The 25065-nt window shown below is 49.1% G+C and overlaps 1 long non-coding RNA gene across 1 annotated transcript; it reads left to right on the top strand.

Moving 5' to 3' along the window:
- The first annotated feature begins 6523 nt into the window (after nucleotides 1-6523).
- Nucleotides 6524-11221, top strand: LOC147096990 (uncharacterized). The gene is made up of 2 exons (XR_015074453.1): nucleotides 6524-6631; nucleotides 10835-11221. It is a non-coding gene; the product is annotated as an uncharacterized LOC147096990 (long non-coding RNA).
- Nucleotides 11222-25065: the final 13844 nt, after the last annotated feature.

Below are 25065 nucleotides of genomic sequence, written 5' to 3'. Positions count from 1 at the left end.
ATGGTGTTGGCTGTGGCTCAGTCTCTGAGTCCGAAGGTTGTGGGTTCCTCGTCCCCCACTGGAGACTGGAGCACACAATCTAGGCTCCCAGTGCAGTACTGAGGGAGTGCTGCACTGTCAGAGGTGCCGTCTTTCAGATGAGACGTTAAACCGAGACTCCGTCTGCTCTCTCAGGTGGATGGAAAAGATCCCACGGCACTATTTCGCAGAAGAGCAGGGGAGTTCTCCCCGGTGTCCTGGCCAATATTTATCCCTCAATCAACATCACTGAAACAGATGATCTGGTCATTATCACATTGCTGTTTGTGGGAGCTTGCTGTGCGCAAATTGGCTGCTGCGTTTCCCACAATATAACAGTGACTACACATCAAAAAAGTACTTCATTGGCTGTAAAGTGCGTTGGGACATTGTGAAAGGTGCTGAATGAATACAAGTCTTTCTTTCAATTCGTTGTGGTTTAATAAACTCTGCAGCCCTGTGAAACTTAAAACTTCAAAAACCCCGCAGACGCCAGAATTATTCAAATGAGGCCGACGCTGGAAATTCGGCAGGATCGGTAATGGGCAAGGGTAAAGCCAACTTTATGCCGGAATTCTGACAAAACTGAAAACCCCGGCTGCACAGAGAGGGACAGATTAGAGAGATGACGAGAGACAAACAAAGGACTTGCCTTTCTATGGCACCTTTCAGGACCTCAGGGCCTCCCAAAGCACTTGGCAGCCAAAGAAGTACTTTTGAAGTGTAGTCACTGTTGCTGTGTAAGGCAATGCGGCAGGCACTTTGCGCACAGCAAGCTCCCACAAACAGCAATGAGATAATGACCAGATAATCTGTTTTAGTGATGTTGGTTAAAGGACAACTATTGGGCGGGACTCCTTGCATGCCTTTGAATAATGCCATGGAATCTTTTGTGTTTACCTGAGAGGGCAGACGGGGTCCTCCGTTCAACGTCTCATCTGAAAGGCAGCACCTCCAACAGTGTAGCACTCCCTCAGTGCTGCCCCTCCGACAGTGCAGCGCTACCTCAGTACTGCCTCTCCGACAGTGCAGCAATCCCTCAGTACTGCCCCTCCAACAGTGCAGCGCTCCTTCAGTACTGCCCCACCGACAATGCAGCGCTACCTCAGTACTGCCCCTCCGACAGTGCAACACTGCCTCAGTACTGCCCCTCCGCCAGTGCAGCGCTCCCTCAGTACTGCCCCTCCGACAGTGCAGCACTACCTCAGTACTGCCCCTCCGACAGTGCAAGTCTACCTCAGTACTGACCCTCCGACAGTGCAGCACTCCCTCAGTACTGCCCCTCCGACAGTGTAGCACTCCCTCAGTACTGCCGCTCCGACAGTGCAGCACTCCCTCAGTACTGCCCCTCCGACAGTGCAGCGCTACCTCAGTACTGACCCTCCGACAGTGCAGCACTCCCTCAGTACTGCCCCTCCGACAGTGCAGCACTCCCTTAGTACTGCCCCTCCGACAGTGCAGCACTCCCTCAGTCCTGACCCTCCGACAGCGCGGCGCTCCCTCAGTACTGCCCCTCGACAGTGCGGCGCTACCTCAGTACTGCCCCTCCGACAGTGCGGCACTCCCTTAGTACTGCCCCTCCGACAGTGTGGCGCTCCCTCAGTACTGCCCCTCCGACAGTGCGGCACTCCCTCAATACTGCCCCTCCGACAGTGTAGCACTCCCTCAGTCTTGACCCTCCGACAGTGCGGCGCTCCCTCAGTACTGCCCCTCGACAGTGCGGCGCTCCCTCAGTACTGCCCCTCCGACAGTGCGGCGCTCCCTCAGTACTGCCCCTCTGACAGTGCAGCACTCCCTCAGTACTGCCCCTCCGACAGTGTAGCACTCCCTCAGTACTGCCCCTCTGACAGTGCAGCACTCCCTCAGTACTGACCCTCCGACAGTGCGCTGTTCCCTCAGTACTGCCCCTCCGACAGTGCGGCACTCCCTCAGTACTGCCTCTCTGACAGTACAGCACTCCCTCAGTACTGACCCTCTGACAGTGCGGCACTCCCTTTGTACTGCCCCTCCGACAGTGCTGTGCTCCCTCAGTACTGTTCCTCCGACAGTGCAGTGCTCCCTCAGTACTGCCCGTCTGACAGTGTGGCGCTCCCTCAGTACTGCCCCTCCGACAGTGCAGCGCTCCCTCAATACTGCCCCTCCGACAGTGCAGCACTCCCTCAGTCCTGACCCTCCGACAGTGCGGCGCTCCCTCAGTACTGCCCCTCGACAGTGCGGCGCTCCCTCAGTACTGCCCCTCCGACAGTGCGGCGCTCCCTCAGTACTGCCCCTCTGACAGTGCGGCACTCCCTCAGTACTGCCCCTCCGACAGTGCGGCACTCCCTCAGTACTGCCCCTCCGACAGTGCGGCACTCCCTCAGTACTGCCCCTCGACAGTGCGGCGCTCCCTCAGTACTGCCCCTCTGACAGTGCAGTGCTCCCTCAGTACTGCCCCTCCGACAGTGCGGCGCTACCTCAGTACTGCCCCTCCGACAGTGCGGCACTCCCTTAGTACTGCCCCTCCGACAGTGTGGTGCTCCCTCAGTACTGCCCCTCTGACAGTGCAGTGCTCCCTCAGTACTGCACTGGAGTGTCAGCTTAGGTTATGGGCTCAAGTCTCTGGAGTGGGACTTGAAGCCCACAACCTTCTGACTCAGACACGAGTGCTCATCACCGAGCCAAGAAAGAGAAAGACGGAGAAAGTTACACCTCATTATTGCTACAAATCCACTTCTACTTCCAGCTGTTCTGCAGTATGTGTTCGCACCCAGCTCTCTCTATCTCTTCTGTCCCAACTACATGTGGGCAATTGCTTCTAACTTGCGATCGCAACTTTAGGTTTCTGGTGAGGGACCGTCCCTGATGTTGGGGGTGTGTTCACGCTAACCAGCAATGGGAAAACTGCTTCGGTGGCTCGTGCAAGATGGCCGGGAGCTCGGCCCACTCGCAGCCAGAAAAATTAGCGGCTACCTGTATTTGCCAGCGGCAGCACATGGCCTGACAGTTTGCTTAACATCATAGGAAACTTTGAGAGTTAAATGGGATAATATGGACAGATAGCGAGAGACCGTGCAGTGAGCAAAAAAAAATGCAAAAGCTTGGAGACTAGCGAATGTGGTCGTAGGTAAATAGGGAGATGGCAGCTAATGATAATTCAAAGTGGAAGAGAAGCATTCCCGCATGGCTAAGTGGATTCAGGACTGCTGTCCTGGGCTGTACAGACCATAAGGTCCTAGGTTTGATTTCTCGGGGTTGATGTTGAACTGTTCTCGCCAGATAGCAGCAGAAGAGACGCCCGTTTTACACCCTGCCCAGTTTCCCATCGACGGGGTATGAAACGGGCAACCGACCCGCTACTGCCCATTTCCGTTAACACCAGCGCCCTAGTCTGAGATAGCTGGTTTCAGCGGGAGCAGCGGCAGGCTGCTACACCCTGCCTGACTGCCCGTTGGGCTGGGAAGGAGTAAAGGGCTCAACAGGGGCTCCCTCTCGCGATGACTGTCCGGTGACCTCCTGACTCCAGCCCGGGGAGTGGACTTGTGCGGCTTGCGGACAGGATCGCACGCATCCAAAATCCCCCCCCCCAGAGTGGAGTAGCTGGGCCGGCGCTCACTGCCTCGGCCCACACACATGCGAAGTGGCTCTTTAGGTGGGTACCGGCACCCCTGGCACTGTGCCCCTTCAGGAGAGGAGGGGGGGCATTGGGGGTGGTGTAAAGTGTGGGGTGGGAGTGGAATGGAAAATAAACTATCGCCAAAGAAGAAGAAAGATAAATTGCAGAGCAATCTGACTTCATGATCGTTTGCAATTGTGTACGGGAGTTTTTATACCAGTCCCACGTTAGTTCACACAATGGAGACAATCTGATCGAATTGTGGAAACTAAAAGGAGTTTCCTTTGGAGTGCGTCAGACACATTTCTTCTCATTATGCTATTGTACATTGTAACGCTATGGAAATAAATTATACAGTTCTGTACAGAACCTCCATTCTTCTCACTACTTTCAAAACCCTGCCTGGCTGTTTCCCCTTTCTCAATGGGCCTATTGTCCAGCACCATATCATCCGCAGCAAGTTCATTTGAATTTATGCTATGGGCCAGATTCTATGACTTGCAAAATGGCAACAAAAAAAGATAGTGTAATGGAGGACCTTTATCAGCGAGAATGGCCAAATGTTCATGCTTGGCTTCCATGTAGTATCCCGAGATCCTAATCGGGAATGAAATAGGCCGAGTTTTGAATGCACCCTTTATTGTGTTTAAATCACAGTGCTGTAATTATTAATGATTGATGAGGAATGAGATGCTGGGTTTTTTTTCCGCTCTGCTTTCCCCACACTAATTTAGCCCCTCCCCCATCCACACTATCCTTCTGACCCAGAAGAGCTGAGCCATGGGCTCGGCCGATGCCGCTCCTTGATCAGACGGCTAAGAGGCTTTCTAAACTGCTTGGAGAAGTCCGTGTTCCTTCTCTCCCCGTACAAATCCATCTATGGCCAGCAAAAAGCCGCCCTGTCAACGAAACAGGCGCGTCATTTCCAGACGGGGCCTTGGACCTCCGTGCCCTCGTCAGGAGTCCAACTAATGGACTTCTTCTGAATGGTTACTTTGCATTCAGCCGTGGCGCAGTGGGCAGCACACTTGCCTACTGAGTCAGAAGGTTGTGGGTTCATAGTCCCACTCCAGAGACTGGAGCACAAAATCTAGGCTGACACTCCACTGCAGTACTGAGGGAGCGCTGCACTGTTGGAGGTGCCGTCTTTCGGATGAGACATTAAACTGAGGCCCCGTCTGCTCTCTCAGGTGGATGTAAAAGATCCCGTGGCACTATTTTGAAAAAGAGCAGGAGAGTTAACCCTGGTGTCCTGGACCAATATTTATCCCTCAATCAACATCACTAAAAAACAGATTATCTGGTCATTATTGCTGTTTGTGGGAGCTTGCTGTACACAATTGGCTGCCGGGTTTCCTACATTAGAACAGTGACTACACTTCAATGGTACCTAATTGGCTGTAAAGCGCTTTGGGACGTCCTGAGGTCGTGAAAGGCGCTATAGAAATGCAAGTCTTTTTTCTTTAATTTTGGACTGTTTAAAGTAGGTATGAAGGCCTAGAGAGAAGGGGGTGAGGGAATTAGAATCTAAACGATAAAGAGCTTCAATGGTGAGCAAAATGGTGGAGCACGCTCACTGAGGTGAATGAATTCTCATTCCTATCTATTTACCCATATGGACGTTGGGTGAGGGTTCAGCTGGGCTCCCCCAGGATAGACAGTCACTGCTTAGGCCCCCACATGAGGAATGACCACTTGGGTGAGGCATTGGAGGGCAACTGATGCCCATAGAACTGGACCCCCAGCAAGAAGTGAACACCTTCAGGAGATATTTAAAATAGACAGGTTAACACCACTGTTAAAATATCAGATGGAAGAATGTTGTACATACGCATGAAATGTTTGGCCAGTAACATTGCAACAGTCATTTCTAGCCTTTAATTTAATTAAGCTGCTTGTCGTGTTTCACTCCCACGTTTGCCCCTTGCGTTGTGACCTTCTGCGTACTGGTTCTCCACGTGCCCTCATACTCGTTGCGGGATTAACCACTGGCCGATGGCTGCCTAGTCAACTCTCCAGCTGCAGCCTCACTACCTGCATCTGAGACTAACCCTGATGCAGCTGCATTAGTGCCCGGCGTCTCCAGCGCTACCGCACCTCGTCCCTCACTGTATACAGAATTCATACCTTCCCTTCCACCCCATATCTAGAATAGTCCCACAGCTGTTGCACAGGTGACTGCCATCTGGAAGGTTGTATTTAAAGCAGAGCAAGACACAAGGCTTTGGGGAGAGAGCAAGGCACTATTTTCAGACATCCTGAGGTCGTGCAAGGTGCTATAGAAATGCAAGTCTTTCTTTCTTTCTCTCTTTCTTTTTCTCTCTCTCTTTCTCTCTCTTTTTCTCTGTTTCATTCTCGCTCTCTTTCTTTCTCTCGCTTTCTTTTTCTCTCTCTCTTTCTCCTTTTCTCTCTCTCTCTCTCTTTCTCTCTTTTTCTCTTTCTCTCGCTCTCTTTTTCTCGCTCTCTTTTTCCCTTCTTTCCATCTCTCTTTCATTCATTCTTTCAATTTTTTTTAATCAGCTCTCAGCCCGCTAGTTGGCAAACCTCAGCTTAACAGTCGGTCACCTTACTCTGGGGGGTGAGGCCTAGTTAACCTAACCAGACTTTGCCCGGACAGAGTATGCTCGATGTTAATGTCCCACAGAGGGCTCTGTTGGAGGCAGCAAGTGATTCCGGAGTCCGGGACAGCCCACCTTCAAAGCAGGAGAGGGTTAGGTAAACACAGAAGCTGTAATGTTATCAGGATTTGGGCATTTATTCTAAAAACTAATTGTGATTGTTTCCAGCCCATTAATGTAACCTGAAGCTCAGTGTGTTTCCCATCAATTTTTGGCAGTTGAAGCCCACAAACCTTTTTCTGCCATATATGCAAATTACCTCATGATTAGCCTGTACACAACAGAGCTCTCAGTATCGTCATGGCAGGTCCATTTACACATCTGAAGTAAAAACAGAAAATGCTGGAGAAACTCAGCAGGTCAGGCAGCGACTGTGAAGAGAGAAACAGAGTTAATGGTTCAGGTCAGTGACGAAAGAGAGACTTGCATTTCTATAGCAACTTTCATGACCTCAGGATGTCCCAAAGCGCTTTACAGCCAATGAAGTACTTTTGAAGTGTAGTCACTGTTGTAATGTAGGAAACGCGGCAGCCAATTTGCGCACAGCAAGCTCCCACAAACAGCAATGTGATAATGCCCAGATCATCTGTTTTAGTGATGTTGGTTGAGGGATAAATATTAGCCAGGACACCGGGGAGAACTCCCCCTGCTCCTCTTCAAAATAGTGCCATGGGATCTTTTACATCCACCCGAGAGAGCAGACGCGGCCTCGGTTTAACGTCTCATCCGAAAGATGGAACCTTTGACAGTGTAGAGCTCCCTCAGTACTGCCCCTCCGAGAATGCAGCACTCCTTCAGTACTGACCCTCCGACAGTGCGGCACTCCCTCAGTACTGCCCCTCCGACAGTGCGGCACTCCCTCAGTACTGACCCTCCAACAGCGCGGCATTCCCTCAGTACTGCCTCTCTGACAGTGCGGCACTCCCTCAGTACTGCCCCTCCGAGAGTGCAGCACTCCTTCAGTACTGACCCTCCGACAGTGCGGCACTCCCTCAGTACTGACCCTCCAACAGCGCGGCATTCCCTCAGTACTGCCTCTCTGACAGTGCAGCACTCCCTCAGTACTGCCCCTCCGACAGTGCAGCACTCCCTCGGTACTGACCCTCCGACAGTGCAGCACTCCCTCAGTACTGCCCCTCCGACAGTGCTGCGCTCCCTCTGTACTGACCCTTCGACAGTGCGGCGCTCCCTCAGCACTGCCCCTCTGACAGTGCGGCACTCCCTCAGTACTGCCCCTCTGACAGTGTAGCACTCCCTCAGTACTGACCATCTGACAGTGCAGCAGTCCCTCAGTACTGCCCCTCCGACAGTGCAGCACTCTCTCAGTACTGACCCTCCGACAGTGCAGCGCTCCCTCAGTACTGACCATCTGACAGTGCAGCAGTCCCTCAGTACTGCCCCTCCAACAGTGCAGCACTCCCTCAGTACTGCCCCTCCGATAGTGCGACGCTCCCTCAGCTCTGCCCCTCCAACAGTGCGGCTCTCCATCAGTACTGCCCCTCCGACAGTGCAGTGCTCCCTCAGTGCTGACCATCTGACAGTGCAGCACTCCCTCAGTACTACACTTCCGACAGTGCGGCGCTCCCTCAGTACTGTCCCTCTGACAGTGCGGCACTCCCTCAGTATTGACCCTTCGACAGTGTAGCAATCCCTGAGTACTGCCCCTCCGACAGTGTAGCACTCCCTCAGTACTGCCCCTCTGACAGTGCGGCACTCCCTCAGTACTGACCATGCGACAGTGTAGCACTCCCTCAGTACTCACCCTCCGACAGTGCAGCGCTCCCTCAGTACAGCCCCTCTGACAGCACGGCGCTCCCTCAGTACTGCCCCTCCGACAGTGCAGCGCTCCCTCAGTACTGTCCCTCCGAGAGTGCGGCGCTCCCTCAGTACTGACCCTCCGACAGTGCGGCGGTACCTCAGTTGTAGGGGGTGGTGGGTGGTGCGTTATGCCCCTGACTGTTGGTGAGCGGTTCGAATCGCTCCCACGCCCCTGGGTTCTGGACACCGGACTTAGGTACAGGCGGCGATACAGAAAGACTCGAGTAGACAGGTGGTTTGGTGTAAGAAAACCAAGATTTTATTAAAACAGGAACGAAAACACAGTCTTATGAGAAAAATTACTGGAAGAGAACACAATTACAGGCATATAGCACTACAACTATACTTATATACAGGGAATGGGGAACACACGGCACATCGAGGGAAAAACAATTACTTTAACAATCCCCTTTTCTTTATCCCACCCCTATACCTAACTAGATTAAGCTATGAGGGGCCAGGAATTCATGCTCACCAATCCAAAGCAAAACTTGTTGTTTTAGCAATCGCGATTTTGAGGTCTGGGCGGCTGTCCTTTGGGGTACTCTGTCGCCATCTGGTCTCAGGGCACGGTGCTGGAGCTGCTGCTGCGACACACCTTTCTTCTCCTCAGCTGCTGTCGTCGTCTCGTCACGATGGGTTCGCTTCTTCTTCTCCCTCGGGCGGTCGTCGGCGGTAACGTTGCGTCAATGAGACGATTAACAGTCTTCACTGTTTAGATTTTACTACCCAAGCGTCAAACGCCAGTATATTCGTTGTGGCGTGGACACCTGCGTTACAGTGTTCAACAAGGGGCTTGCCAGCTTAATTGCGGGGTTCGCTCAACCAATTTAGTCTCACTGTCCTCAGATACTTTCTTCCCAAGCATCAGCTTATAACTCGGCGCTTGGGTTTTTTAATTAATACGTCTTCTGCTGCCCTTCTCTGCTCTTGTCGGGTCTACCTTACTCTTCATCTCGGTTCGTCTCGCCTCGGTTCCTCTGCCCTCTCCCGTGGCCCGGGTGTCCTGGGTGACTTTGGACTCAGGTCTCGTTCCCCTCCCCTGCTATTGGTATGGATGTCCTTGGTTGCAACTTAATGCGGGGAGCGAGAAGAGAACCCGCCACGAGGCCAGGGCGCGAGTGCGAGCGGCGGTAGCCCAAGACCAGACGAGAGGTCAGGGTCAGGAGGAGAGAGCCAGCAGAGCGACCAGAGATCGGTTGCTACTAAGGGCCTACAGTTATACTCTTTTCGATGGCCCCTTATCTGCGCGCCAAATCAGATTAGTCCATTGTTTCAGTTTTGATGGGCTGTTTTAAATGATTGTAGCAATCTAAACTAACTAGCTTTAGATGGCCGTTTATCGCACCTGATGGCCTGATGTCCGGGCTGTATTGTCAGTAATGCATTCTAATCGGCCTGTCCAGCCTCGATGGCTTCCTTAAGCTGTTTCCGATTATTTATGCGGACAAACTAATGGCCTCATGCTTAAGCCTAACTGGGTTGATCTGTTCCAATTTGACGAAAATGCATATTCAATTGTTTGCTTAGCTGTCTGGCCCTCCAAACACAAAAGTCCTTTTCACAGAAATGCATTTTAAGTTTCAATTTCCCAAAGCTGCTTGTTCTGTGCTGCAGAGTTCAGGCTTTTAAAATCTTACAGGCTTTTGGTCATGAGGTGCGGACACCATCTTTGGGTACCCTTTTTAAATTGTCCATAGGGTCCCTTTTATTAATGACCTTGGGAGAATGTGGAAATTTTGCGAATCCTACACAGTACCGCCCCGATGACAGTGCGGCGCTCCCTCAGTACTGCCCCTCCGACAGTGCAGCACTCACTCAGTACTGACCCTTCGACAGTGTAGCACTCCCTCAGTACTGCCCCTCGGACAGTGCGGCACTCCCTCAGTGCTGACCCTTCGACAGTGTAGCACTCCCTCAGTACTGCCTCTCCGACAGTGTAGTACTCCCTCAGTACTGCCCCTCCGACAGTGTAGTACTCCCTCAGTACTACCCCTCTGACAGTGCAGCATTCCCTCAGTACTGCCCCTCTGACAGTGCGGCACTCCCTCAGCACTGCCGCTCCGACAGTGCGGCGCTCCCTCAGTACTGACCCTCCGCCAGTGCGGCGCTCCCTCAGTACAGCCCCTCTGACAGTACGGCGCTCCCTCAGTACTGCCCCTCCGACAGTGCAGCGCTCCCTCAGTACTGCCCCTCCGACAGTGTAGCACACCCTCAGTACTGACCTTCCGACAGTTTAGCACTCCCTCAGTACTGACCCTCCGACAGTGTAGCACTCCCTCAGTACTGCCCCTCCGACAGTGCAGCACTCCCTCAGTACTGCCCCTCCGACAGTGTAGCAGACCCTCAGTACTGCCCCTCTGATAGTGCAGCGCTCCCTCAGTACTGCCCCTCTGACAGTGCAGCATTCCCTCAGTACTGCCCCTCTGACAGTGCGGCGCTCCCTCAGCATTGCCCCTCCGACAGTGCAGCACACCATCAGTGCTGCCCCTCCGACAGTGCAGCACTCCCTCAGTAATGACCCTCCGACAGTGCGGCGCTCCCTCAGTACTGCACTGGAGCGTCAGCCTGGATTTCTATGCTCACGTCTCTGGTGTTGCTTTCTTTCCATGTGCAACCTCATTTGTTTTAACATGGCTCAAATTTCAAAAGGCAGAAAGGACACGGGAAAATGTTCTTAAATGTTTCTTGCCAATTTTCCCCTCCCCTCTGTAGCTGGGCTCCCGTTCCACAGACACAGACACCTTCCAGCAGCTCAGCCAAACTTTGTTTTCACTTTCCTTTCCAGCGCTACACCTTTCAGCTCGCCCTCGGGAAGCTCGCAGTCTGACTGGGAGGAGGGGAGCCGGGCATGGCGGCCAGAGGTCGGATCGTGAGCGGGAGAAGCAGGCCACCACACGTGGAGCCGGCAACAGGGCCGCGGTGACGAGGAGGACGGAGCGGCTGAGGGACATCGTGCTCCCACTGCCACGGGAAGCCATTGTATTGACTCTGAACACGGCGCTGTATGTATAGCTGACGTGTCCCTACGGGGAACAAGCATTCCATTGTACTTGTACTAGTACTGGTTACATATGTCTTAATCTAAATGTACACTCTCGGGAGCCGCAAGCCTACATTTCGTTGTACTGCACTTGTGCACTAACAATGACAATAAAGTTGATTATGATTATGATTATGATTATGAATAAAATTGAATTGATATGTTACATATACTTTAACAACAAAGACCTGCTTTTATACAGCGCCTTTAACGTTCCAAGGTGCTTTGTAGAGATGTGTGGAAAATGGATGCTGAGCCAAAGAAGGAGATATTAGGGCGGGTGACCAAAGACTTAGACAAAAAGGTGGGTTTTAAGGAGGGCCTTAAAGGAGCAGAGGGAGATGGAGATGTTAGGGGAGAGAATTGCAGAGCCTGGGGCCTAGGCGGCTGAGTGCAGTTTTGGTCTCCTTATTTAAGGAAGGATATACTTGCATTGGAGGCAGTTCAGAGAAGGTTCACGAGGTTGATTCCAGAGATGAGGGGGTTGTCTTATGAGGAAAGGTTGAGCAGGTTGAGTCTACTTAGAGTTTAGAAGAATGAGAGGGGATCTTATTGAAACATATAAGATTCTGAGGGGGCTCGACAGGGTAGATGCTGAGAGGATGTTTCCCCTCGTGGGGGAATCTAGAACTAGGGGGCATAGTTTCAGAATAAGGGGGCACCCATTTAAGACGGAGATGAGGAGGAATTTCTTCTCTCAGAGGGTCGTGAATCTTTGGAATTCTCTGCCCCAGAGAGCTGTGGAGGCGGAGTCAGTGAATATATTCAAGGCGGAGATTGACAGATATTTGAACTACAGGGGGTCAAGGGTTATGGGGAGCGGGCAGGGAAGTGGAGTTGAGGCCAAGATCAGATCAGCCATGATCTTATTGAATGGCGGAGCAGGCTCGAGGGGCCGAATGGCCGACTCCTGCTCCTATTTCTTATGTTCTTATGAAGGCATAGCCGCCAATGTTGGGACAAAGGGAAGGTGGGTGGACGAGAAGCCAGTTTCAGAGGAACGGAGAATTGCGGGGGTGGGGGGGGGGAGGGGATGTTGTAGCACTGAGGTAGGAAAGGGTGAGGCCGTGGAGCTGATTTCAACATGAGGTTGAGAATTTTAAATGTGGTGCCTGGTGAAATGCTCCTCACCAGGCCTCTGTCGGTGCCTGTCTGTAATTGAGCTTCCACAAGGCTTACCACTACAACATAGTGATTAATACCTGGAACCAGAACAGATCAGGTCAGTCAGCATCTGTGGGGAGGACAGACAAGCTAATGTTTCAGGCATTCAACTCTTCATCAGAACTGGAAAAATGAAAGACGGCCAAGCATTTTAGTAGAATCAGCACAAAGAGAGCGGAGGGGAAACCTGATGAGAGGGTGTCTTGGAGGAAGGACCTTAAACCCGTTTTTTAAAAAAGACAGGGAGCAAAATACTGCAGTAAATCTGAAATAAAAACAGAAAAATGCTGGAAACACTCAGCAGGTCAGACAGCCTCTGTGGAGAGAGAAACATAGGATCCATGTTCCTTCAAACATGGAAAGAAGCCTTATCGCCATATCCACTTACGTACAGAATCCCCATAAACATAATAGGAATCACATAAAAAAACACACTTTCACACAACCTAAATAAAAAGAAATCATCACATGTTTAAAATGAATTAAAATACAATTTCATTAAACATTTAAAACAAAAATTGAATGTTTTGAAAAATAAATTTTAACATTTTTAAAGGGGCCAAAAGTAACCTAAATTAAATTTAAAGTTTTTTGAATGTTAAAATGATTAAAGCATTTTAATTTTAATATTTATTTTCACCCGTACGAGTTTCGTTGACATTCACTGGGCAGTAGTTGGGCAAATGGTCCAACTCTCCGCCAGCGAATGTCCATTTCCCGGGGATTCATACGATCTGTCGAGCTGAAACTCGACAGATCGCAAGTTCCGGGTTTTCCGCGCACGCGCATCGGATGCAGAAAGCCGGAACTTGCGGGGCACTTACGGCCGCGTACACTGTGCGTGCGTGGCCGTAGGCCCCGGAAAATCCGAGCCTGTGACTGTTCTCTCGGGCTATTCACAGCCGTGTGCAGTAGATTCCTCATCCAACCCTGGAGACTCCAGGGCAACCCTGGAAGGCTGACAAACCCGGGTACATGTCAGGCTCAGGAATCAATACTGGCAATTACTGCAAAGGAATCCTTGTTAAACAGCCTGAAAGAAAATCAAAGAGGGCACTTTAACCAGTGCGGTCAAGGGTTGTTACGATCTTACCCTTGACGGTGTGGGTGGGGTCACAATGAACTTATCATCATATTAGTGACAGGCAGTTTATTTTAACTGGCTTAATGCCTCTGCTAAAATAACAGGTGGTGGAGTGTTACACGAGCTCATATGGAAGGCGCATATTTTTTCTGATCCAAACCCTGTGCCAAGTGTCCCCACTTACCGTTACCACTGACAGGAAGCACAATTTTCAATAAAATGTCCAACTTTCAAGTTGAAATGACTCCAGACAAAGGCCCTGCTGGTGGTAAGGTTTTGCTATCACTCGGTGATTGTTTAGACGAGCCCCATTCGCGCAGCAAGTCGCTTGTAGTCTGCAGCTGGCCTTTTAGGGGCCGTGTAGCCTGGTTCTGCTCCTATTTCTTGTGTTCTAATTATGTGTTAGATTTCAGGAGATGGTTCTATTCCTGTTCCTGGCTGGGGTGGAGATCACCTTTTACAGAAGGTAAGTACTGTAGAAAATATAGGGACAGAGTGATCTCCTGGATGAGTTTCGATCGCCTAGATGGGTCGGAGAGGAATTTCCCAGATTTTTTTCTCCCAAATTGGCCATTGGGTTTTTTATCTGGTTTTTCGCCTCTCCCAGGAGATCACATGGGTTCGGGAGGGATGTAGAGTGATAGTAGATTTGAGGTTAGGATCAGATCAGCCATGATCTTATTGAATGGTGGAGCAGGCTCGAGGGGCCGATTGGCCTACTCCTGCTCCTATTTCTTATGCTATGTTCTTATAACATCTGATTAGTCTGGTGTTGCTGAGCACTTCTGTCCAACTGATTTACACGCAGAGAAACTATTAAAGAAAAATGTATTATACTGTCATCACCTCTATTTTATTACTGCAACATTATCAGATTACAGTCCAGCATCCTTGGAGATAGAACATACAGTCCTTGCACAAGACAGGTGCTGATAGAGCAACTTCTAATGAAATATATAAACTACCATTTAAGAATGATGTGGTTACTATGATTCCTTAGCTGTGGTTCTATATGGGCAAGGGTGATGGTCTGGTGCTAAAGCGCATTTTAAAGATTGATAAAGTTTTTGAGCAATTTGTAAAACAGTGTTCAGGGGTAAACTGTTTACATCATTAGGCACAGGGTGAATAATGTTCTCATATTTTAAAATTCTCTTCCTTGTTTTCAAATCCCTCCGTGGCCTCGCCCCTCCCTATCTCTGTAACCTCCTCCAACCCTCCAACCCTCCGAGATCTCTGCGCTCCTCCAATTCTGGTCTTTCGCACATCCCTGATTTTAATCGCTCCACCATTGGTGGCCGTGCCTTCTGTTGCCTGGGCCCTAAGCTCTGGAATTCCCTCCCTAAACCTCTCCGCCTCTCTACCTCTCTCTCCTCCTTTAAGATGCTCCTTAAAACCTATCTCTTTGACCAAGCTTTTGGTCATCTGCCCTAATATCTCCTTATGTGGCTCGGTGTCAAGTTTTGTTTGATAATTGCTCCTGTGAAGCACCTTGGGACATTATACTACGTTAAAGGCGCTATATAAATACAAGTTTTAGTTGTCATATTGAGGGTTTATTAGGACAGATCAGCAAAGTTCACATATAAATGTGTAACATTCCTGTCTACACTATACTTAGGCAGGTGTTACCCTGTTTAAAATGTTCCACTGTACGACAAAGGGGTTAACATCTAAAAATGGCATTTTGTATTGTTATGTGTACACAAGTTATACTGCTCCGTAATTTCCGATAGGAGGCTTCCTGCGTGCGGAGGCCTCCAACATAGAAACATAGAAACATAGAAGATAGGAGCAGGAGTAGGCCATTCGGCCCCTCGAGCCTGCTCCGCCATTCAATGAGATCATGGCTGATCATCCAAATTCAGTACCCTGTCCCTGCCTTTTCCCCATATCCCTTGATCCCTTTAGCCTTAAGAAATATATCCAACTCTTTTTTGAATATATTTAATGAATTGGCCTCCACCGCCCTCTGTGGCAGAGAATTCCACAGGTTCACCACTCTCTGGGTGAAGAAATTCCTCCTCATTTCAGTCCTAAATGGCTTACCCCTTATCCTTAGACTATGACCCAGAGGAAAAATAAGGGTGCCAGTTAAATACAACGGCAAGGAAACACAGAAACTGTATCTATATATACTACCAGATGGAGGACCACCATTATTGGGATGTGAATGGATCCGAAAAATACAATTGGATTGGCATTCCATTCAGGCGCTAACTGTGACTGACAAAAAGAATGACGACGTCACACCTGGACGACTGTCAAAAATTCTAACTGACGCGAAAGAGGTGTTCCAACAAGGACTTGGGACTCTAAAAGGAGTAACGGCAATGACAAAAATCGAAGATAACGCAAACCCAAAAAATTTTAAGGCCAGACCGGTACCGTACGCGATCTGCCCAGCCGTTGAAGCAGAGCTGGAGAGTCTGGAGCGTTCGGGTGTGCTGTCCAAGGTGGACTGGAGTGAGTGGGCCACACCCATCGTTCCTGTAATGAAGAAATCATTGAGCAGCACGCCTGGGGAGCCGAAGAAGGTTCGCATCTGTGGGGACTTCAAGGTAACTGTGAACCCAGTCCTGCACACAGTACAATATCCACTTCCATGGATAGAAGATATTTTCGCCTCACTATCTGGAGGGAAACGCTTTACGAAGATTGATCTGGCCCAAGCGTATCTACAAATGGAGGTGGAAGAAGCATCTAGGAAATACCTCACGATAAACACTCACAAAGATCTTTACCAGTACAACCGACTGGTATTCGGGGTAGCATCAGCCCCGGCTATTTGGCAGAGGGGATGGAACAAGTTCTGCAAGGGATCCCGGGGACCCAGTGTTATTTGGATGACATCCTGGTTACGGGCAAAAATGACAGTGAACACCTTGCCAACCTGGAGCAGGTGCTCACGAGATTACAAGAATATGGGCTACGAGCCAACCGCCCCAAATGCGAGTTCTTCAGGAGACAAATCTCGTATTGTGGCCACATGATTGATGAGGAAGGGTTGCATAAGTCCCCAGACAAGATTGAGGCAGTAGTCAAGGCTCCAGCACCGGAAAATGTGTCGCAACTGAGGTCGTTCCTCGGGTTGGTGAACTACTACCATAAGTTCTTGCCGAATTTATCTACAATTCTGCACCCACTGAACGCCCTGCTGCAAACTGGAGTAACATGGAAATGGAGTGATGAGTGTAAGCGTGCCTTTCAGAAATGTAAATGCCTAATCACTTCAAAAGAAGTATTGGCCCACTACAATCCAACACTACCGATTCGGTTGGCATGTGATGCGTCTCCCTACGGCATTGGAGCGGTGCTGTCACACAAATTCCTTGACGGTTCAGAGAGGCCAATAGCCTTTGCGTCGCGCTCGTTAACCTCAGCCGAGCGTAACTACGCCCAGATTGACAGGGAGGCCCTCAGCCTGGTGTGGGGGGTGAAGAAGTTCAATCACTATCTGCACGGGCAGAAATTCACCCTACTGACTGATCATCAGCCTCTGGTCTCCATTTTTAACCCAAAGAAGGGCGTTCCGGTGATGACGGCGCAACGGCTGCAAAGATGGTCACTTTTTCTAGGGGCACATCAGTACGACATAGAGTACAAGGGTACGAAACAGCATGGAAACGCTGATGGGCTGTCGCGCCTACCATTGCCTACGGTGGAGGAAGCACCTGCAGTGGACCCTGTTGAGATATTCCATTCGACCATAGTCGAATGTCTACCTGTTACAAACTCAAGTATAGAGAAGGAAACCCGAAATGACCCGACACTCTCTCGGGTCTATGATTTGACGGTGAAGGGATGGCCAGCACATGGCAACTCACTGTTGCCAGCATTCTCGCCAAGGAGAGAACAGCTGTCAGTGTGCCGGGGGACCTTGATGTGTGGATCCCGAGTGGTAATTCCACCCAAGTTGAGAGATAGAGTGCTCAATGAGCTTCATGAGGGTCATCTGGGAGGGGAAAAAATGAAGAGCCTAGCCAGGGCGTTTGTGTGGTGGCCGGGAATCGATAAAGAAATCGAGGATATGACCAAGAGATGCACAGGATGCCAGAAGGTCCAAAACGCTCCACCACAGGCCCCGCTACACCCATGGGAGTGGCCCTCATCTCCATGGCAATGGGTACACATTGATTTTGCTGGTCCATTTATGGACTCAATGTTTTTAATCGCCGTGGATGCCCATTCGAAATGGCCAGAGGTCATCAAAATGTCCTCCACCACCACGGAGAAAACTATTGCAGTCCTACGGACCATCTTCGCCAGGAATGGCTTGCCAGAACAGAATAGCTCCGACAATGGACCACAGTTTGTGTCCGAGGATTTCCGGAGGTTCCTGAAGAATAATGGGGTGAAACATTACACATCTGCCCCATATCATCCAGCCACAAATGGATTGGCTGAGAGGTTTGTTCAGACCTTTAAAAAGGCCATAAAGGCGATGTATAATGACGACATACCACTACAACACAAGGTGGATAATTTCTTGTTTGCTTACCGGAATGCGACACATGCAGTCACCAACCAAGCCCCAGCCATAATGTTCTTCAACCGAAGGCTAAGATGTCGCCTGGATTTGCTCAAACCAAACATAAGACGAGATGTTGAGGATAAGCAATTCCAGCACATCAATGAGAAGCCAACCAGGAGCTTCAAGATAGGGCAACCAGTCTTGGCCCGCGAATACCGAACAGAAAAATGGCAGCCAGGAACGATACGCACACAGCAGGGACCACTAATGTACACAGTGGACGTTGGAGAGAGCATCGTGAGACGCCATGCTGACCAGATTCTAGAGTCATAGGAACAAGCCAAACCCATACCACGAGCATGTGCACCTGGTAATGAACCCGAAGTACAGATTGCGTCTACCTCAGAATCAGTGGCATTGGAAGCTGACGAACCAACCAATGACAATGAGCCAGAATCGACTCCGCCGCAAGAACAGGATACTCGAGAAAGGCGCTATCCAGTCAGGATCAGGAAGCCTCCTCAAAGACTGTACTTATAAATGAATATTTCAGTTGATGTATATAGTACAGAGAAAATTGTAATTGTAATTAGTTATTATTTAATTGTTAAATGAATGTTATGTACTGTTTATCTAAAAGGGGAGGAATTGTTGTGTATGTACCTTTAAGAGAGAACTGACTTTATACTGTAGTACCGGCAGTGACCACACCTGTATATAAAGCCATAGCAGGCTTCTGTACTTTCAGTTTAAGCTTACCCTCTGTTCAGTAAATACCTGTTATTATTGTTCTCCTGCAGTCCGTGTATTATTGATACGCGGACACTACAGTGTGGTCTCACCAAGGCCCTGTACAACTGTAGCAAGACATCCTTGTTCCTGTACTCAAACCTTCTTGCTATGAAGGCCAACATACCATTTGCCTTCTTAACCGCCTGCTGCACCTGCATGCTTACCTTCAGTGACTGGTGCACAAGAACACCCAGGTCTCTTTGCACTTCCCCTTCTCCCAATCTATTGCCACTCAAATAATAATCTGCCTTCCTGTTTTTGCCACCAAAGTGGATAACCTCACATTTATCCACATTATAGTGCATTTGCCATGTTTCTGCCCAATCACCCAACCTGTCCAAATCGTAATGGAGTTTCACGACATCCTCCTCACAACTTACCCTCCCACCCAGCTTTGTGTCGTCTGCAAATTTGGAGATATTACATCCAATTCCCTCGTCCAGATCATTAATATATATTGTGAACAGCTGGGGTCCTAGGACCGATCCTTGCGGTACCCCACTAGTCACTGCCTGCCACTCGGAAAACGACCCGTTTATTCCAACTCCTTGCTTTCTGTCCGCCAACCAGTTCTCTATCCAAGTCAATACCTTGCCCCCAATCCCATGTGCCTTAATTTTTGCACGCTAATCTCTTATGTGGGACCTTATCGAAAGCCTTCTGAAAGTCCAAATATACCACATCCACTGGTTCTCCCTTATCTATTTTACCAGTTACATCCTCAAAAAATTCCAGTAGATTAGTCAAGCATGATTTATATTTGTAAATCCATGTTGACTTTGTCCGATCCTGTCACTGCTTTCCAAGTGCTCTGCTATTACATCTTTTATAATAGACTCTAGCATTTTCCCCACTACCGATGTCAGGCTAACCGGTCTATAATTCCCCGCTTTTTCTCTACCACCTTTTTTGAATAGTGGGGTAACATTAGCTACCCTCCAATCCATGGGTACTGTTCCAGAGTCTATCGAGTTCTGGAAGATGACCAGCAATGCATCTACTATTTCTAGGGCCACTTCCTTAAGTACCCTGGGATGTAGATTATCAGGCCCTGGGGATTTATCGGCCTTCAGCCCCATCAATTTTCCTAACACCATTTCCCTACAAATACTGATTTCTTTCAGTTCCACCCTTTCATCAGACCCTATGTTCCCTGGAAAAAAATCGACCAACTTACCTGAGGGCTCCCGAGGTCCGGACACTTCCGCTCCTGGGCCTCTCCCGAGTCGAAATGCGCAGGACCCATGTATCCCAGGGGTGCATGCTGTTCGCAAGCGTCCCTGGGATCACATGGGCCAGGCCAGCCAATGGGAGAAGGGAATCCCCCTTCATACTTTTGACAGACAGACCCGTCAAATATATGAATGGAGATCACCCCAAAAACACAGTAAAACATTAAAAAAAAATTAAAAACCCATCACGTTTTTAAAATAAGTTAAAATTACAATAAATTAAATATTTTAAACAAAAATTTAATTTTTTGAAAAAAATAATTGAAGTTTTTTACGGGGCTAAAAATAAACGTACCTTTTTTAAAGTATTTTAAAATTATAAATGAGTGAAAATTTAAAAAAAACTTTTTTCAACTCTTATGCTGGTAAAAGCAAGCCTTACGCCTGCTTTTACCAGGCGTATGATTTCTAAGGGCGCAGGGTCTCCAGAAAGCGGAACTCTCTGCCCGCAGAGGCCCTTCTCCAGGGCAGGCGTATGATCGGTCAAGAGGATTCTTGACAGGTCCGAAATGCCGGTTTTCAGCGCATGCGCAGTACATGCCTGAAACCGGCATTTCCGATGTCCCTATGGGTGGGTACACAGCGCGGACACACCCGTAGGCATTGGAAAACACAGGCCACTGATTAAATTGAGCCCGTTCATAACTATTGCACAGTATGTTCACTTGCTGTCTGTGAAATAAAGCATCTTACCAAGCTGGTCTCATCTTACCAAGTGCTTTCTCAGTCTGCCTTCGATAAGATTGGAGAGGTTCACAGGGGGCACGTGCAAACGACACAAATATCCACTCCAGATCGCAAGCGGATCCTAATGTTAAACCCATGGGTTACGCTAATTGTATAGTTAGATATTGGCTTGTACGAGCATACCCCTAAACGTAAGGCGCTCCGACATCTTACAGGGGTGAGTAGTAATGCTGCGCCTGAGGGAATATCTAAGGCAAGGCCGGAAATTTGTAACAGTGCCACATTTAAAAAAAAAATATTCGTTCATGGGATCTGGGCATCGCTGGCGAGGCCAGCATTTATTGCCCATCCCTAATTGCCCTCGAGAAGGTGGTGGTGAGCCGCCTTCTTGAACCATTGCAGTCCGTGTGGTGAAGGTACTCACACAGTGCTGTTAGGGAGGGAGTTCCAGGATTTCGACCCAGCGACGATGAAGGATCGGCGATATACTTCTAAGTCAGGATGGTGTGTGACTTGAAGGGGAACTTGGAGGTGGTGGTGTTCCCATGTGCCTGCTGCCCTTGTCCTTCTAGGTGGAAGAGGTCGCGGGTTTGGGAAGTGCTGTCGAAGAAGCCTTGGTGAGTTGCTGCAGTGCATCTTGTAGATGGTACACACTGCAGCCACGGTACGCCGGTGGTGGAGGGAGTGAATGTTTAAGGTGGTGGATGGGGTGCCAATCAAACGGGCTGCTTTGTCCTGGATGGTGTCGAGCTTCTTGAGTGTTGTTGGAGCTACACATCCAGGCAAGTGGAGAGTATTCCATCACACTCCTTACTTGTGCCTTGTAGATGGTGGAAAGGCTTTGGGGAGTCAGGAGGTGAGACACTCGCCGCAGAATACCTAGCCTCTGACCTGCTCTTGTTGCCACAGTATTTGTGTGGCTGGTCCAGTTAAGTTTCTGGTCAATGGTGACCCCCAAAATGTTGATGGTGGGGGATTCGGCGATGGTAATGCTATTGAATGTCAAGGGGAGGTCGTTAGACTCTCGCTTGTTGGAGATAGTCACTGCCTGGCACTTGTGTGGTCTCAGAAGTGTCACACCTCAGGGCGTCACACATCCACAGAACCAAAAATTGTGACTGGCTTAAATAATCACCTATCTGCAATGTTACCAATCAAATATCCGCTTGACTCAACGTGAGCGAATCAAAAGTAGCAGAGCATACCAATGAGGAATGAGTAACCTGCAGGTAACCAAGCAATCAAATCCCTTAATTTAATGTCAAAGCTGCCGCTCGTGCCCAGGTCAGCACAACAAAAATTATCAATCAAATCGCTCGCATAATTCTTCAGGTATTTTCAGCGGCCGATTGTTGGTGTGTGCACCTATCAATAATATTTTTGGCATGACAAGATCATCAAAAATTGCGCAATTCTGAAAACAAAAACCACTGTATCTGCCCATAAAACTGGTCATTTAAGCTGAGAAATGCCTACTAGAAGTTGTTCTCTTAAGGCCTATTTCAGTCTCTCTGAGTGAGCTTGGCAAGTTTAATGCCAATTTGTGCCAAGTTGAGGGCAGGTCTGTGTCTTGTTTTGCACACTTTGTACAAAACTAATAAATTGCAGGACAACGGCGTATTACAGTTTAAACTCTTTCAATGAAGCATCAGGTCTGATCTGACTCACAGCACCATGTGGACAAAATGGAGTCAGGACCCTGGGTCCTCCAAAACAATAGCAGTCCTTACAGATGCCTGCAGGCCAATGACAACTCAGCATGTGATCACATGTGAATATAATAGGTATTCCTTACAGATGCCTGCGGGCCAATGATAAATCAATATGCAAATGTTACAGTCTGCACACCCATTTGACCTCCCAAATCATTTAAGTTAAGACCTTTACAGCTAGCATAGAAATGAGATTTTCACCCCAATCTGGATTGGACTCAAACCCTGGTCCAGAGGTAAAAAGTCAGTGTGCCAATCCAAGGTGCCACTCTGTTCTCCCCTTCAAGTAATTTACTTTTTGTTGAATTATTGAGGTTTATCTGGTCATTATCACATTGCTGTTTGTGGAATCTCGCTGTGTGCAAATTGGCAGCCATGTTTCCTACATTATCAGAGTGATTGCACTTCAAAACTACTTCATTGGCTGTGAAGCACGTTGGAACGTCCTGAGGTCGTGAAAGGTGCTTTGGAAATGCAAGTCTTTCTTTTTTTCGTTGGGTCAAGGTATGTCACAAATGCAAGGTACACAAGGTGTCATAACTGCCAGTCTGGGCCTGCAGCAGGTGGTGAGAGAACCAACATGAGGAAAAAACCTACTTGACCTCGTCCTCACCAATCTACCTGTCACAGATGCATCTGTCCATGACAGTATTGGTAGCAGTGACCACCGCACAGTCATTGTGAAGACGAAGTCCCGTCTTCACACTGAGGACACCCTCCATCGTGTTTGTTGTGTATGTACCTTTAAGAGAATAACTGGTCTCAGACTGCAGTACCGGCAGTGACCACCCCTGTATAAAAGGTGCTAGAGAGCCTCTGTTGTTTAGTTTCGTTATTGCCTTTCACCAGTAAAGATCTGTTTGTTTTCTCTCCTGCTAGTCCGTGTCTCAATCATTCACGGACTTAAAACTGGCGACGAGGATGGGATCAGGAAGATAAACTTAGATTGGCATTCCATTCATGCAATGACGGTGGACGGTAAAAAAGATGAAGACGTCACTCCTGGACGATTGTCAACAATCTTAGCTAACGCCAAAGAGGTATTTCAACAAGAACTGGGCACGCTTAAAGGCGTAACCGCCTCGATAAAAATAGAAGAGAATGCAGTTCCCAAGTTTTTCAAAGCGAGACCGGTACCATATGCAATTCGCCCAGCTGTCGAGGCAGAGCTGGAGAATCTGGAGAAGGCGGGCGTGTTGTCTAAGGTCGACTGGAGCGAGTAGGCGACACCCATCGTTCCTGTCATGAAGAAAACGTTAAGCAATAAGTCCGGAGAGCCAAGGAAGATTCGCATCTGTGGGGATTTCAAGGTGATGGTGAACCCTGTCCTTCGCACAGTACAATATCCTCTTCCAAGGATAGAAGACATCTTCGCCTCGCTGTCTGGAGGAAAGCGTTTTACAAAAATTGACCTGGCACAAGCATATTTGCAGATGGAGGTTGAAGAGTCCTCTAGGAAGTATCTCACGATAAACACTCACAAAGGTCTTTACCAGTATCATCGATTGGTATTCGGAGTAGCATCGGCTCCGGCGATATGGCAAAGAGCGATGGAACAAGTCCTGGAAGGGATTCCGGGGACTCAGTGTTACTTGGACGACATCCTTGTAACAGGTGAAGATGACAGTGAACACCTTAACAACCTAGAACAGGTGCTCACTAGACTACGGGAACATGGGCTGCGAGCCAACCGCCCCAAGTGCGAATTTTTTAAGAAACAGATATCGTATTGTGGCCACGTGATTGATGAAGAGGGGTTACATAAGTCCCCTGACAAAATTGAAGCGGTTGTTAAGGCCCCAGCGCCTGAAAATGTGTCGCAACTGAGGTCATTCCTCGGGTTGGTGAATTACTATCATAAGTTTTTGCCGAATTTGTCGACAATTCTGCACCCACTGAACGCACTGCTGCGAACGGGGGTAGCATGGAAATGGAGCGATGATTGTAAGCGTGCTTTTCGGAAGAGTAAGGACTTAATCACTTCAAAGGAAGTATTGGCTCACTACAACCCAGCACTGCCAATCAGGCTGGCGTGTGATGCGTCTCCCTACAGCATTGGGGCGGTACTGTCACATAAATTCCTTGATGGTTTGGAGAGGCCGATAGCTTTTGCGTCACGCTCGTTAACTTCTGCCGAGCGTAACTACGCCCAGATTGACAGAGAGGCCCTCAGCCTAGTGTGGGGGGTGAAGAAGTTCAATCACTATCTGCACGGTCAAAAATTTACTCTACTAACCGATCATCAACCTCTTGTCTCCATTTTCAACCCTCAGAAGGGCGTACCGATAATGACAGCACAACGGCTGCAGAGATGGTCCCTTTTCCTAGGGGCACACCAATATGACATCGAGTACAAAGGAACTAAACAGCATGGAAATGCTGATGGATTATCACGTCTACCGTTGCCGACGGTGGAAGAAGAAGACCTTGCAGTGGATCCAATGGAGTTATTCCACTCGACCATAGTCGAATGTCTTCCTGTGACGAATGCAAACATAGAAAATGAAACACGGAATGACCCGACACTATCACGGGTCTATGATTTAACGGTGAAGGGATGGCCAGCACATGGCGAACCACTGCTGCCAGCATTCTCGCCGAGAAGAGAACAGCTGTCAGTGTGTAGAGGAACCTTGATGTGTGGATCCAGAGTAGTAATTCCACCTAAGTTGACGGATAGAGTGCTCAATGAGCTTCATGAGGGTCATCTGGGTGGGGTAAAAATGAAGAGCTTAGCCAGAGCGTTTGTGTGGTGGCCGGGAATCGATAGAGAAATCGAAGAGATGACCAAGAGCTGTGCAGGATGCCAGAAGGTCCAAAACGCCCCACCA

Source organism: Somniosus microcephalus, chromosome 33 (genome assembly GCF_052327205.1).
Source record: "Somniosus microcephalus isolate GS21.2 chromosome 33, FLI_Smic_1.0, whole genome shotgun sequence".
Taxonomy (NCBI): Eukaryota; Metazoa; Chordata; class Chondrichthyes; order Squaliformes; family Somniosidae; genus Somniosus; species Somniosus microcephalus.
The sequence above is the reverse complement of the archived record's forward strand: the minus strand, read 5'-3'. Positions and strand labels throughout refer to the sequence as shown.